Source organism: Sorex fumeus, unplaced genomic scaffold (assembly GCF_029834395.1).
Source record: "Sorex fumeus unplaced genomic scaffold, SorFum_2.1 ptg000003l, whole genome shotgun sequence".
Classification (NCBI taxonomy): Eukaryota; Metazoa; Chordata; class Mammalia; order Eulipotyphla; family Soricidae; genus Sorex; species Sorex fumeus.
This window is the reverse complement of record NW_026606060.1, coordinates 20,468,681-20,484,908: the sequence shown is the minus strand read 5'-3', so window position 1 is coordinate 20,484,908 and position 16,228 is coordinate 20,468,681.

Below are 16,228 nucleotides of genomic sequence, written 5' to 3'. Positions count from 1 at the left end.
AATATGTGATAAAACCAATGTTACCATAGGCGAATTAATACAGGCAAGAATTAAGTGAATTGACTGAAGAGATAATATATAAGTTAAAGCATATGCCAAGGCTTGATCCCTGGCCAAGCATGGCCCCTCAACATCACTAGGTGTGGTCCTGATGGCCCCCGAAGCACCCTTTAGGGTGGCCCTGGTGGTTCTGGTGCTGCAAGACCTGAGAAGCACCAAATCCTCAGGTCTTGACATTGATCTGACAATCTCAGTGACCAAGAGCCACTATGAGTGACCCTTAACAACTCTTGAAAGCTTTCTCCTCCCCCAAAATATTCACTTATATCATATTTCTAACCACAAAACACTACCATACTTCAAAATTTAAAATCCAAACATTTGGGGGCAAGCAGGATAGTACAGCAGGTAGGTAGTTTGTCTTGCATGTGGTCAACCTGAGTGTAATCCCCAGCATCGCATGTAATCCCCTGAGCACCATCAGGAGTAATTCCTGACTGCAGAGCCCGGATAAACTCCTAAGTATTGCCAAGTGTGAACAAAAATCAAACAAAAAAATTCAAACATTTATGATATTAGAAAATGATTCATATTTCTTCATTTATTTTCCAATGTGCTTATCTAGCTCAGGATTTTAAGTGACTGAAACCGATGGCAGCTCAGAGTCCAGGAGGGGGGAAACCTGAGTGCCCAAATGAGTGTTCAATTAAAATTAAGTGCAATCAAGAAATATTTTATATCCAATTAATAAATAATAGAGGCTAAGAAAAATAATAGCTCAAGACATGCAGTTGGTAAGTATGGGCCAAAGGAGATACCTGTGTATCTCCTATCTTGAACCCTACACTTCCAATGCTAATGGTGTTGTACAGAACAGAGAGTCAAACTTGTCAGCTTTGTGAGATCTCCTCCTCCATCTGACTAACCAGGAACATATGTAAACAGAAATGAAATAGAAAAGACCTTGAGCAAAGAGACAAAGACAAAATTAGCCTGGATCCCATGTACCAAAGGTTATGTGATTTCTGGAGAAAGGAACATACAAAATCAATTTTGCTTCTCCCCTACATTTGTGTGGGTGCCACATCCCTTCCCTCTCATCCACTCATTCATCCAACAAACATTCACTGAACACCTTGCTTAGCCTACAATCTGAGAAGTAACTAAGACTCTGTCCTTCTCTCAATAACTTCAAACATCTATAAATTTCCTAGTCTTTTACCTTTTCCTTGTTAGTACTAGAGAAGGTGGGAAAGAAGAGTCATGGAAAAACCAGGAAAGGAGACAATGACATTGCACCTACTAAAAATAGTTATTACTTTCAAGAGATTACTTTCAAGTTATTACTTTTTGAGATAGCAGGAAAACTCAACATTATCTCTTCAAATGATGTGAACTTACTCACCCATTTGTAGTGGGCAAGTTCAATAGTCAGGGATCCTCTAACTGGGCTATGAATCCAAAGCAAGGTGCTGATGGAGGAGGAAAGGAGGCTGGAGAGATTGTGAAGGAATAATACAGGGAAATATTATGGAGAATGTAGCAATTTTGTTTCTTTACTGCAGAGATACATCTAGAAATGAGATAAAATATTGTAAAAGTATAGACTCACAATGTACCAGTATCCCATTGAGGGTTTTGGTTTTGTACTATAGATAGAAGGAAAACCACCCCGGAAGCTGGGTGAAGAGCATTTCCAACCTCTCTGTCTTGCCTGCTGATACCTGTTTGAGAGAGATAGAGGAATCAAACCTGGGCCAGCTGCATGCAAGGCAAACACCCTATCCGTTGTGCGGAACAAACTAATAGATTGGGGATAACAGATCAAAGATCAGGTCTCAACCAACTTTCATTTATACTGACGAGTCTGGTCCATCAAGAGTCCATGGTTCCCAGAAAGAGATGGTCAAATTCACTTATAGAAATGGGGTGCTACTGGGGCTGGAGCGATAGTACAGTGGGTAGGGTGTTTGCCTTGCACGCGGTCAACCCGGGTTCAATTCCCAGCATCTCATATAGTCCCCCGAGCACTGCCAGAAGTAATTCCTGAGTGCAGAGCCAGGAGTAACCCTTGTGCATCGCCGGGTGTGACCCAAAAAGAAAAAAAAAAGAAATAGAGTGTTACAGGCTAAGATTCCCTTGAATTTAGAAAGTTCAGATTCAGATCAATGTGTTTTAAATACCAAAGAGACAAAAAAGCTTAACTCTTTCTTGTAGGACTTGCAGGATTTTTTTCTCACTCTCCCTGAAAATTAATTTCAGAGTCCTATAACCCCCATTTACCATTTATTAGCTTCAGGACTCAAGTATCTTAACTTCTGTGGGCCTCCTTTGTTATCTTGAAGTTTCAGCGTGATGTCTGATATAGAACAAAACCTCAGTGAGGGCTGCTGGTAAAAGGGATCACCATTGATTTTATTTATTTGTTAATTTTTTTAAAATTATTGAAATCACAATAAGAAACACAGTTACAACGTTGTTCATGATTTGGTTTCAGTTATATAATGTTCCAACACCCATCCCATCACCAGTGTACATTTTCCACCATAAATGTACCCAGTTTCCTTCCCCCCAAACCCACCTGCCTCTATGGCAAGCATTCTCTCTCTCTCTCTTTCTCTCTCTCTCTCTCTCTCTCACTCTCTCGCTCTCTCTCCCTCTTTCTCTCCCTTAAGGTTATCATGTATATCCCTTTACCTACTTTCAATATTCAGTTCCTGTCCAGAGTGATCATTTCTAACTATTATTGTCATACTAGTCTTTCTTTTTAATTTTTTTTATTAGTGAAACACCAAGAGGTACAGTTGTAGACTTACATATTTTTGTGTTTGGGTGTCAGTTATACAATGATCAAGTACCCATCCCTCCACCAGTGTCCATTCTCTACCACCAATGAACACAGTAGCCCTCCCACCCACCCCCATTCCCCCACCCCACCCCACCTCTATGGCAGGGCATTCTCTTTGGCTCCCTATTTACTTTAGGGTGTTGTGGTTTGCAACAGAGGTATTGAGTGACCATTGTGTTCGGTCTATAGTCTACTTTTAGCGCGCATCTCACATCCCGAGAAGTCCCAAACACCCTTTACTTGGTGTTCCCTTCTCTATCTGTGCTGTGTTTTCGCCCAGCATGTGCTGCCAGCTTCCAAGCCATGTAGCAGACTTCCTGGTACTTATCTCAACTATTCTTGAGTGTTCATCTCTCATTCTATTACTTTATATTCCCCAGATGAGTGCAGTCTTTCTATGTCTGTCCCTCTCTTTCTGACTCATTTCACTTAGCATGATACTTTCCATGTAGACCACTTGTTTGCAAATTTTATGACTTCATCCTTTCTAACTGCTGCATAGTATTCCACTGTGTAAATGTACCAAAGTTTCTTTAACCATTCATCTGTTCTCGGGCACTCGAGTTTTTTCCAGATTTTGACTATTGTGAACAGTACAGCAATGTCATAATGGTCTTTTCTCTATCCTAACTGCCCTTTGTTCCACACATGTTTGTGGCAAGCTTCCGACCATTGGCAAGTCCTCCTGATCCCTGTTTTACATGGCCTTGGATATTGATCTCATACTATTTTTCATATCCCATTAATGAGTGCAGTCATTCAATATCTGTCCTTCTCCTTATGACTCATTTCACTCAGCATGATACTCTCCATGTTCATCCATTTATAAGCTAATTTCATGACTTTCATTCTTCCTAACAGCTGCATATTATTCTATTGTGTAGATGTACCATAGCTTCTTCATCCAGTCATCTGTTCTCAGGCACTTGGGTTGTTTCCAGATTCTGGCTATCATGATTAGTGTTGCAAGCCACTCACTGATTTTAAAATGCACTAATTCTTAGGCTCCAAAGTCTCATTGCTCCCAAAGGGGATGTAAGGCAGAAATAAGAAAAAGAACAACAAATATTTTTGAGGAGAAAAGAAAAACTTAGAGACAGAGGAAGGAAGAGAAGGAAAAAAAGAATAGAGAAGTGATGGAAAGTCTGCAGAAATGGAGGGAAGTTCACAGCAGTGAGTTTCCTCAGACCTGCAGGGTTTGTTCTCCCCCGGGTAGACACAGCATCTGAGAAGAACAACAAGCAAAAGTGAGGTAGAAAAGGCCCACACACAAGGCACAGAGAAGAACATCAGTGATTTGGGAGCAAAAGTGCTGGGCCACTTAGAAGTAATGAAAAATTAGAGACTGAGCATCATAAGAAAAATTAAAACTTCCTGCCAGTTACTAGCCAATTTTAAATAATAATAATAATAATAGGGGTCAGAGAGATAGTTCAGCAGGTAGGGCAATTGCCTTACATGTGGCCCACCTGGATTGATTCCCATCATCATATAGGGGGAGTCCCCAGAGAACGGCTAGGAGTGATTCCTGAGCACAGAGCCTGGAGTAAGGCCCGAACATGTTCTCGTGTAACATCTCAGTCCCCATACCTCCACAACATGAAGAAACAACGCATATCCCCACCATTTGGGGAGGATGATGAAAAGAGTCCAGAAGCCTCAGTAGATGCTACTCACCTAAGGGACCTCTCTGAGAAAGAATGCAGATATGAAGTACTGAAGATGTTCAATGAACTCAATGAAACAGTGAGACAGATATATGAGGAGGATATGAGAGAAATTAAAGGAGGACATGAGAGAAACAATCGAGAAATTACGGGAAGAAATGAGAGCAGAAATTGGAAAGCTATGCACAGAAATGTCACAAATAAAAGATTACATAGATGAAATAAAAAAAACTCAGTCTGTGCCCTCAACAGTAGAATGGCCACAGATGAAGACAGAATCAGTGAGCTGGAAGATCAGCTGCATCAAGCCAACAGGCAACAACAAACAATGGCAAGAGACCTCAAAATAGCTCTAGAGCAAATCAGGGTTCTAGGAGATGATTCCAAGAGGAACAACATTAGAGTCATTGGAGTACCAGAAGGTAAGAGAAACAATCCCAATGAAAAAGCTACGGTCAAACAAATCATTGCTGAAAAATTCCCAGAGCTAGACAATGCAGCCATTCAGATTCAAGGAGCCCGAAGGGTGCCAGCTAAAAGAGACCCTAACAAAAACACTCCAAGACATAACATAGTTAGAATGATGGATGCCGCAGATAGAGACACAATACTACAAGCAGCAAGGTCAAAGAAGGAAATCACATACAAAGGAGCACCCCTTAGATTCACAGCAGACATATCAGAGGAAACTCTCCAAGCCTGAAGGCAGTGGTGGGATATAGTGAAAAAACTCACTGAAATGAATACTTCACCAAGAATACTCTATCCAGCTAAACTCTCACTCAAACTCGAAGGAACAGTACACTATTTTCTGGAAAACAGCAGCTCTAGGAACTTCATAGACTCAAAACCAAACCTAAAAAAGGGCTAAAGGGGCTACTATAAGACAAGACAAACCCTACAAGCAAAACAGACTCTTACAGAAAGATGACACAAAACCCCATAACAACAATCTCTCTCAACATCAACGGTCTAAATTCACCAATTAAAAGACACAGACAGAGTGGCAAAATGGATTCAGAGACAGAACCCAACATTCTGCTGCCTACAAGAAACCCATCTGAACAGTCAGAGCAAACACAGACTCAAAGTTAAAAAGGATGGAAAACAATCCTGTAAGCAAACAGCTCCCTCAAAAAAGCTAGGGTGACCATACTAATATCCAACAACAGAAATTTCAGGTTGAAATAGATTAGAAGGGACAGCAAAGGCCATTTTCTATTCATCAAGGGATATGCACAACAGGAAGAAATCACACTCTTAAGTGTATACGCACCTAATGAGGGAACAGCTAAATATTTAAAACAACCGCTACCTCCACATAGAGTTTTAAAGGAGGTGATGAATAAGACAGGGCATTAAGGTGTGAGATGCAGAGAAGAGGTGGGAATTGACACTGACCAATACTATCACCTATAAAACACACCCTGAACCCTCTCTCACATACATAGATTTTTCTTTTTTATCAATCCTGCTTTACAGTCAAGGAAACTGGGCTAAGAAGTTTTGTAAGCTGTCTAGAATTACAGAGTTCTTAAGTGATAGAACCATGATTTAAATAAGGGCTGTCAAATCCAAACTACAAAGTCTTTTTCCTATTTTGTACATAGAATTTTCTAGATGTTTAATAATAATGGTTAACAATGGTCATAGGTTTTAATCAACTCCTCTAAAACTGAAAAGAATAATAAAAAAATTGAACAATTGATAACTAATGAAGATCATCCTTCTTCATAACTCTCCCTCAAAAAAGTACATAAAATTTAATTTCAACATGAGATTAAAGAGCAAATGAGCCTCAACATCATGATCATAAAATGATCAATATGGGAAACAAAAATATACATAGATTTTTTTTCTAATACTGAACAAATGCCAACTCATGACAAGTTATTACTTTATAATAAAAACAACAGATTCTATGTCTCTATTTTATCGCACTGAATCCTACAACACCCCAATGGTATTTTTATTATAAGAAAACTAAAACTTAAAAAGACTAAATATTAGCGGGATATGGTGCCGCCAGCAGGTCAATCTGTACCTGTGAGGCGAGCGCATCAGCAGCCTCATGGTGCCTTCAGACTTCCAGATACCCCAAAATTGCTGCTGTGCCTTTGGCCAGACCCCAAAAACTTGGGGCAAAGTTTACCAAGAAAGTAAACGGCCAAAAGTTAGGTATGTGGGAAACACACCCACAAACCACCTCCAGCTCAGCTATATAATTGGAGGCAAGGCCTCTTTGGTTCCTGATTGAACTGCTTAATGAACATGATCCCAGAGACTCAGAAACGAATCTCAGAACCCAGTGGCTTTAGGTAGAAATGCGTCTGGTCTCTGCAGTAGGCTACCGGTGCTGGGCCAACCCAGGTGGGAATAGGTTTCGTGCCTTGGCCTACTCCCCCTGGCGGCCCAGTGGCCGCCATCCGTCTGAGGCCACTGGATAGTCACATTTGGGCCCCCAGTGACGAGACACACAGGGCCTCACGGGATGAGGGTGGAGCCGGGCTTGTCCTCCCCACCCCAACGAGACCCCAAGTCATCGCCCACGAATGGCCTCTCTGGCTCCTGATCAAGCTGCTTAACGGCCATGATCCCAGAGACTCAGAAACAAATCTCAAAACCCAGTGGCGTTTGGCAGAAATGCATCTGGACTCCACAGTACGTTACTGTCGCTGGGCCACCCCAGGGAGGAAAGGGTGTTGTCCCTCCGCCTGCTCCCTCTTGGCGACTTGGTGGCTGTCATCCTCCAGAGGCCATTGGACAGTCAGGCTTGGGCCCGCAGTGACGAAACTTGTTGGATCTCACGAAATGGGGGGGGGGGGGAGGTGGAGCCGGGCCTGTCCTCCCCACCCTAACGAGACCTCAAGTCATTACCCACAAACGGCCTCTCTGGCTCCTCATCAAGCTGCTCAATGGCCTTGATCCCAGAGACTCAGAAACAAATCTCGAAACCCAGTGGCGTTTGGCAGAAATGTGTCCGGACCCCGCAGTAGGTTACTGTCGCCGGGCCACCCCAGGGGGGAATGGGTTCTGTCCCTCCGCCTGCTCCCTCTTGGCGACTTGGTGGCTGTCATCCTCCAGAGGCCATTGGACAGTCAGGCTTGGGCCCGCAGTGACGAAACTTGTTGGGTCTCATGGGATGGGGAGGGAGGTGGAGCTGGAACTGTCTTCCCCACCCCAATGAGACCCCAAGTCATCGCCCATGAACGGCCTCTTTGGCTCCTGATCAAGCTGCTCAATGGCCATGATCCCAGAGACTCAGGAGCAGATCTCTAAACCCAGTGGCTTTTGGCAGAAATCCCTCCAGATTTAAGTGTTAAAATTTCAGAATTTCAAAACCACATGGCCCTACTGCAGCCATACGACATCATGTGTTATTCATAACCAGCAATAGAACACAAATTGTCTATTCTTGCCTTTTCAGCAGATCTGAGTGTTGGGGTAAAATCTTAAATAATGGTGGGTCTGGTGTCGAAATAGTGAATGTGATCAAAGTAGAGAGAGAGTAATGTAGAAATCATCTGCCCCACAGGTAGGGGGAGGGTGTGGGATGGGAGTATACTGGGATTTTTGGTGGTGGAGAATGGGCACTGGTGAAGGTACGGGTGTTTCATTGTATGACTGAGACTTAGACCCAAATGCTTTGTAACTGCTCTCACGGTGATTCAATAAATAAAATTATAAAAAATGGAAAAAGAAAAAAAAAGTAAGGTGGAGTTCATGCACAATTCAATCAGCTAATCAGTGGCTGAATAAATAGCAGTACTCCTACAAAAAAAGAGAAAAACAAGATTAAATATTATTTTCAAGGTCACACAAATTAGTAACTATCAAAATCAGGTTTCAAACTTAGGTAGGGACCAAAATGATGGTACGGTGGGCAAAATGCTTGCCTTGCATGCAGTTGACCCAGCTTTGATCTCCAGCACTTCATATGGTCTCCAAACCTGCCAGGAGTCATCCTTGAGCACAGAGCCAGGAGTAGGCCCTGGGTACCACTGGAAGTATCCCCCAAAATGAACAAACCAAAAACTCAGGTAACCAAAACAAGAACTAACTCTAAAAACACAGGGCAGAGCCTACTCATGATGACCATTGCTAGGGGCAAAGTACCAGTAAACCTTAGAGTGAAAAATAGATCAATCTCTCTTACATTTAGAATTTAGAAATAAAGTGTCATTAACAGATCAGAAGATCAAAAGCTGGATGGCATGACCCAGTACCATACTCAGAGACAAAAGTGAGATGGAGACCAGTGTTTTTCCTACCTGTTATGTTTTTACTAGATGCAACAATGAATTCATTATGGACATCTGAGAGGAGAGATACATTAACCTTTGCAAAAAATGAATTGGGGGCCAGACAGATAGTTCAGAGGTTAAGGGACTTGCCTTGCATGTGGCCAACCCCTGTTTGATCCCCAGCATTGCATATGATCTCCTGAACACCACCAGTTGTGACCCTTGGGTGCAGAGCTAGAGTAATTCCCAAGTACCACCAGGTGTGGTCCAGAAAACAAACAAATAAACAAACAAAAAGAATCAACCAAACAAAAGACAACTAGGAATATTGGTCTAGTTTGGAAAGTAACTCATTGACCAAAAGTCCCTCTTGGCATCACAACATCCCCCACCATCATAATGCTCAGATTCTCTCGTGCCCGTTACCACACCCACCCAGAGCAGTTACTGCTGAGTTTCACGGTGACTAGCTTGAAAAGATTTTGTTTAATGCCACATATGAGGGATAGTCCCAGAGACCAAGATAGTAACAGTCACACTGCACTGGTCAAGGAAAAGACCTTTTGGGGAACTGAAAACAGAACCTTGTGCACATCTGCTGGTTTCGCTCCCATCCTCCTCCAATAGTCTGGGTGGTACACTCCACACCCTCTCAGAAGTTTCCGTAATTGCCTGTTGCACCTGTGCCCAACCCAGCACCTGGCCAGGTCTGTGTCCAGCACTACAACAGAAGTTACACCAAACCCAGCTTTGTGTGATGTCATTATACATAGTCCATTTTCCCATCTCCACTTCTGAGATTCTTCCACTGGAAAACCTTATCCTAAAATAGTAAACATCTTCTAAAAGGTCTGATATGGGGCTAGCTCTACCCTTGATTTTGACTTCTATCAGTCCAAAGACATTTATGAAGAATCTGGTTTGTGTGTGCAAGGGCTGGGTGGTAGATGAGGGAAGGTGCACAGACAAAGAGAAATCACAGAATCTCTGTGCTTTCTTCAGTGACAAAAGAGAAGCTCAGATATGTTCTTGGACCTGAATAAAAAGAAAGGACCTCCTAACATACCTCAAGATAGTAAAAGCTATCAATAACAAACTCACAGCCAATATCATCATCAATGATAAAATCTTGAAGGTCTTTCCCCAAAAATAGAGCATAAGGCGAGGATACACACTTTCACCACTCTTATTCAACATAGTTTTGGAAGTCCTAACCAGAGCAATTAGATAGAAAAAGGTATCACAGGGATCCAAACTGGAAAATAATAAGCCAAGCTATTATTATTTGCAAACAACATGATAATATACATTGAAAACCCTAAAGATGTCACATAAAACACTGTGAGAAATAAATTAATACATAATGTAGCAGGTTAAAAAATTAATAATACACAAAATGGTGGCATTTCTGTATGGAAATAATTAGCTAGGAGAAAAGAAATTAAAAAGGCATTCTTTTCAAAATAATGTCCCCAATACCTAGGAATCAACTTAACAAAGGAAGTGAAAAGAGTTATACAGTGGAAATTATAAATCACTGCTAAAAGAAACAGAAAAGGACACCAGGAAATGGAAATTATTCTCTGTTCATAGATTGGAAGAATGAGTATTGTCAAAATGACCTTCCTACCCAAAGCATTATATAGATTAAATGCAATACCCATTAAAATTGCAGTGGTGTTTTTCAAAAACTTGGAACAAACCATACTAAAATTTGTACAGAACCACAAAACTCCCCACATAGCCATAAGAAATTTTAGAGGAAAAAAAAAACAAGATACGAGGTACTATATTTTCTAACTTTAAACTGTACAACCAAGCTTTACTGAAGGCCTGTGCTATGGGTTTTTTAGAAGACTTGTTCTAAGAGGCGTTAATCAGATAATCTGCCATTCAGTATTCTGGGAGTAGATGACTATGCCATTGTTAGAAGATGAAATTTCAAAGAGTGTCCTCTACCTGTATGATGAAGACAGGAAGATTTTCTCAAATTGTAGCCAAAGGCTGGATGGGTATGAGGCTTCATGCCCTTGTGTTAGCTAGTCTTTTCCTCCCTTCCTCCTTCCGAAATGCTTAAGATAGTAAATACACAAAGATGTACACAGTGTTCCCTTAGGTGACAATTTTTTAAAAAGCCAAGTCCGTATAAAGCAGACAGTATCAAATGATGGCAAATATTTAGTCCTGAATTACAAAACGGATTACCAAGTAGTGGGAGGGAAGATGGGAACTGGAAGTAACAGAGCACATTGATGGAGGCACTTTGAACACTGAGTGGTGGTGAAGTGTTGGAACTGTAATCTAAACCTTAAAAGTTGACACTATTGTAAACTTGTTACCTAAGCTACCATAATAATTTTTAAATCAAAGTCTTTGAAACAGAAATCAAATACACACATGTCAAAATGACACAGTCCAACCCTCATAACCCCTTCCCTCAACACATCACGCATGCACACAACACACACACACACACACACACACACACACACATACACCATATCACACCACACACGCACTTCTTTCCTGAGTTTCTGGCTTTTGCATATTTTATTTATTTTATTTATTTGCTTTTTAATTTGGGGTCCAAACCCTGCAGTACTCATTAGTTACTCCTGACTCTGCACTTAGGAATCACTCCTGGTGGTGCTCAGGGTTCCACATGGGATGCCAGGTATTGAACCTGGGTCGGCCTTGTGCATGGCAAACACCTGCTGAAAATCACTCTTATTTCTATGCTTTAGTTTATGACTTATCTATCATTTAATGAGGACGTGTGCTAGAAATTTTGTGTCTTTATCTTTAAAAAATCGCTCCTGGGAGAGAACAAGACAGAGTCTCCTACCCTATGCCTGACTGTCTCCACCAGGGCCCAACAGCTGAAGACCATCGAGGCCTAGCCAAGGCCATGCTGGGAGCACTCTCCACACACTTGGATGAGCCTCACGCATAAAAGAACTGACAGAGGAACCCAGGTGTGTGGGACCCGGGGCTGAGATCTCCAAGCCTGCACAGTTTGGGACTGGACCTGCCAGAGTTACTGGCAGTTACACCCACCAACTGCCGTGTAACTCCAACAACGGCCAGGATCCAGAGATCATCACACTCAGCTCCCGGAAGCTATGATAAGCGACATCTTATCATCTCATTCCTAATTTGGTCAAACTGGCAGGCCCACACGGCAGAGTCTGGCAAACTCCCCGTGGTATACCCAATATGCCAAATACCAGTAACAATGATGGGTCTCATTCTCCTAACCCTGAAAAAGCCTTGAATATGGCACTTAAAAAAAAAAATCTCAGGGCTAGGACGAAGAAGACGTTACTGGCACCTGCTCGAGGCAATCGACGAACAACAGGGTGGTCGTGATCGTGATCGTGATCTTTAAAAATGTTAAACTTACTGCAGTGTTTAGCACAAAGCAAAATACCAAGGGTGTACAAGCACTTGCTGAAAAAACAATAAAAAATAATAAATGCATAATGAATTGTTGATGATTGATATGTTTTTAGAACTATAATAAGAATTGTTTTTCTGTGTTTGTGGTTATGTTTGTTATTTGGATACATTAACTCACAGAGTGTGACATTATTAGCTCAGTTTAAAGATGAAAAAGCAGAACCAGAAAAATATAGATACTTGCCCAGGTTGAAACGTCATCTCTTAGATGAATGTCCTCTGATTTCAAGTCCCTTTTATCCTTTTGTCCTACACAACCATATTTCTGAAATACAATCATTGGATCTAATAATCCAGTTCTTCCTAAAGAATTATAACGCATCTATAATCTACTATCCAACTGTTACCCTTAGGACTAGTCTTATTCCTTGGCTGTCCTTGTACAACATGTATGTTCTATGTTCCTCAGCGCCAATGTTTCATGAAAGGATGAGAGACTCTACCTTCTCTTATCCTAACCAGCTATATATGAATTGTCATTTCTCATGACTTCAGAAATCTAATTCAACTGCACTAATACCATCTTTTCAGGTCCCTGGCCATTTTCCCCTACCTCTGGGCACACATAAAAGGCACTTCTGCCAAGAGTACAAAGTGAGACTTTGGGTAGAGGTTTAAACTGAGGCAGAAAGTCATTAACAAGAAAGAAGAGTTTACTTGTAATGAATGACATAATTACCGTTCTCTCACAAACTAAAAAGTATTTGTGTATGTGTTTCTCTTCAAACACATACACAATGTATCAATCTCATTGAGTAGAATAAATCTCTTTAAAAATTTTTTGTAAAACTGTTTCCAACATTTATTTTAAAAATTTATATTGGGTATTTTAAAGTTCCAGGATTTATTTTAAATTTTGAGGGGGTCAAAGAAATAGTACAGCTGGTAGGGCATTTAACTTGCATGTGGCTGACCCAGGTTTGAACCCCAGCACCCCATATGGTCCCCCAACCACTTCCAGTAGTGATCTTTGAGCACAGAGCCAGGAGTAGGCCCTGATCACTGACAAGTGTGGCCCCAAATCCAAAACTAAACAAAAAAGTTTTTTATAATCTCTTACTCTTGAGTCATAATCATTTTATAAACCCGAGAAACATGCTTTAAAGAGGGTTCTAATATCCACAGTGTTATTTTGACAATGGTCTTAAGAGTTCAGTTCATCTGAGAAGCTATAAAAATATTGATATCACAGCCCTCTGTGACATGAGAATGTGTATAAAAGACATGTAATCCTTGCCCCCCCACACACAGACACAGAAAAAATAAGTACAAACACGGGAAATTTAGAGTAGTGCCCAAATGGAAACTAATGTTCTGAGAAGAGTCAAGAACAGTAACAGAATAATTGGAATTTTACTTGAATAGATCAAATAGCTTGGATTAGAAGGTGGTTAAGGATGTAGCTCAGGAGCAGAGAACTTGTCTTGCATGTGTGGGGCCCTGGGTTCAATTTCGGGCATGTGGGAGGGAGGGGAGGAAGAAAAGAAGGAAGTAAGGAAGGAAAGGAGAAAGAAAGTGAGGGAGGGAAGAAGGAAGGAAGGAAGGAAGGAAGGAAGGAAGGAAGGAAGGAAGGAAGGAAGGAAGGCAGGAAGGAAGGAGGGAGGGAGGGAGGGAGGGAGGGAGGGAGGGAGACAAGGGAGAAAAAAAGAAAGAAAGAAAGAAAGAAAGAAAGAAAGAAAGAAAGAAAGAAAGAAAAAATAAAAAGGAAGAAGGAAAGAAAGAAAGAAAGAAAGAAAGAAAGAAAGAAAGAAAGAGAAAGAGAAAATAAAAAGGAAGAAGGAAAGAAAGAAAGAAAGAAAGAAAGAAAGAAAGAAAGAAAGAAAGAGAGAGAGAGAGAGAGAAAGAAAGAAAGAAAGAAAGAAAGAAAGAAAGAAAGAAAGAAAGAAAGAAAGAAGAAAGAAAGAAAATAAAAAGGAAGAAGGAAAGGAAGGAAGGAAGGAAGGAAGGAAGGAAGGAAGGAAGGAAGGAAGGAAGAAAGGATAAAGAGAAAGAAAAATAATAATAATATTTGGGCCCTAATCAGAAACATGGACAGACACAATGTCAAACTTGGGAAAAACTCTTGGAGTTAACAAGAAGAAGTCCTGGGTTTTACAAGAGAAGAAACTAGAGAGTTAAGTGAAAAATTCATGATCCTCTAGAAGTCAGGAAATGTTACAATGAGGGAACACATCTTCATCATCTAATTCATCTGAACAACAGGTGAAGAACAAGGGGGTTTCCTCAGAGCCACGTCACATGGAACAGACTTCTATTTTAAGTATCCAGCCTGCACCTGCTCAATCCAGATGGCCTTGGCAAAGGAAGAAATGAGAATTGGCTTTTCTCACTACAGGGCTGACCTGAGGGCCTATGTCACATGTTGCTTAAGGCACAATGTTGGCTATGTGATGTGGTTATCTTACCTCCTAAGATCCTTAATTTTCAGTATTTAAAGTTTTTCTCCATAGCATCCAGGTGGAAATTATGCCAGAACAAGGGAATTTTGGTGGAGTGGGGCCACACCAGGGAACTATGCGGTGCCAGAGATTGAATTGGGGTCAGCCACATGCCATGCAGGCAGCCTGTTATAGTTCTTCATTTCAGAGATGAGTTAAATTGTGTCCTCAGAGTCCCTTCAGTGATGCAAAAGCTACTTTTGGGCAGCGAACTCTTTCCAAACACAAAAGGTTCTATAAATTTTAGTTTAAATCATTTTAGTAGGCCTTGGTCTATTAAGACTCAATGACTTGGGGCTGGAGCAATCGTACAACACATAGGGCATTTGCCTTGCATGTGGTTGACCTGAGTTCGATCCCCAGTATCCCATATGGTCCCCCAAGAACTGCCAGGAATAATTCCTGAATGAAGAGCCAAGATTAACCCCTGAGCATAGCCAGGTGTATCCCTCAAGCCCAAAAAACTAAACAAACAAAGCCTAATGATTTAAAACTGTTGCACTGTACAAAAGAAAAGATAAAAAGCATATGATCATATCAATAGATGCAGAGAAAGCATTTGATAAGATCCAGCACCCCTTTATGATGAAAACCCTAGCCAAAATGGGTATAGAGGGGACCTTCCTCAACATAATTAAAGCCATCTACCACAAGCCTACAGCAAGCATCATCCTCAATGGGGAAAAACTGAGAGCCTTCCCTCTAAGATCAGGGACGAGACAGGGATGCCCACTCTCTCCACTGCTGTTCAATATAGTACTGGAAGTACTTGCAATAGCGATTAGGCAGGAAAAAGATATTAAGGGCATTCAGGTAGGAAAGGAAGAAATCAAGCTCTCACTATTCGCAGATGATATGATACTCTACTTAGAGAACCCAATAACTTCCACCAAAAAACTCTTAGAAACAATAGACTCGTATAGTAAAGTTGCAGGTTATAAAATCAATACCCAAAAGTCCATGGCTTTCCTATACGCAAACAGTGAGAGAGAAGAAAGCAACATGAAAAAATCAATCCCGTTCACAATTGTGCCCCAGAAAATCAAGTACCTAGGAATCAGCTTAACTAAGGAAGTAAAGGACCTGTACAAAGAAAACTACAAAACGCTACTTCAGGAAATAAAAGAGGACATGAGGAAATGGAAAGATATCCCCTGCTCATGGGTCGGGAGACTTAACATTGTCAAAATGGCAATACTACCGAAAGCATTGTATAAATTCAATGCAATCCCTATAAGGATACCCATGACATTCTTCAAAGAAATGGAGCAAACACTCTTGAAATTTATATGGAACAATAAGCCCCCACGAATAGCTAAAGCAATTCTTGGGAAAAAGAAAATGGGAGGAATCAACCTCCCGAACTTCAAACTGTACTACAAAGCAGTAATAATTAAAACAGCATGGTACTGGAACAAAGGCAGAACTGCAGACCAATGGAACAGGGTTGAATACACTGACATCTCTCCTCAATCATATGCTCATCTAATCTTTGATAAAGGTGCAAGTAATGTGAAGTGGAGTAAGGAAAGCCTCTTTAATAAATTGTGTTGGCATCACTGGACGGCTACA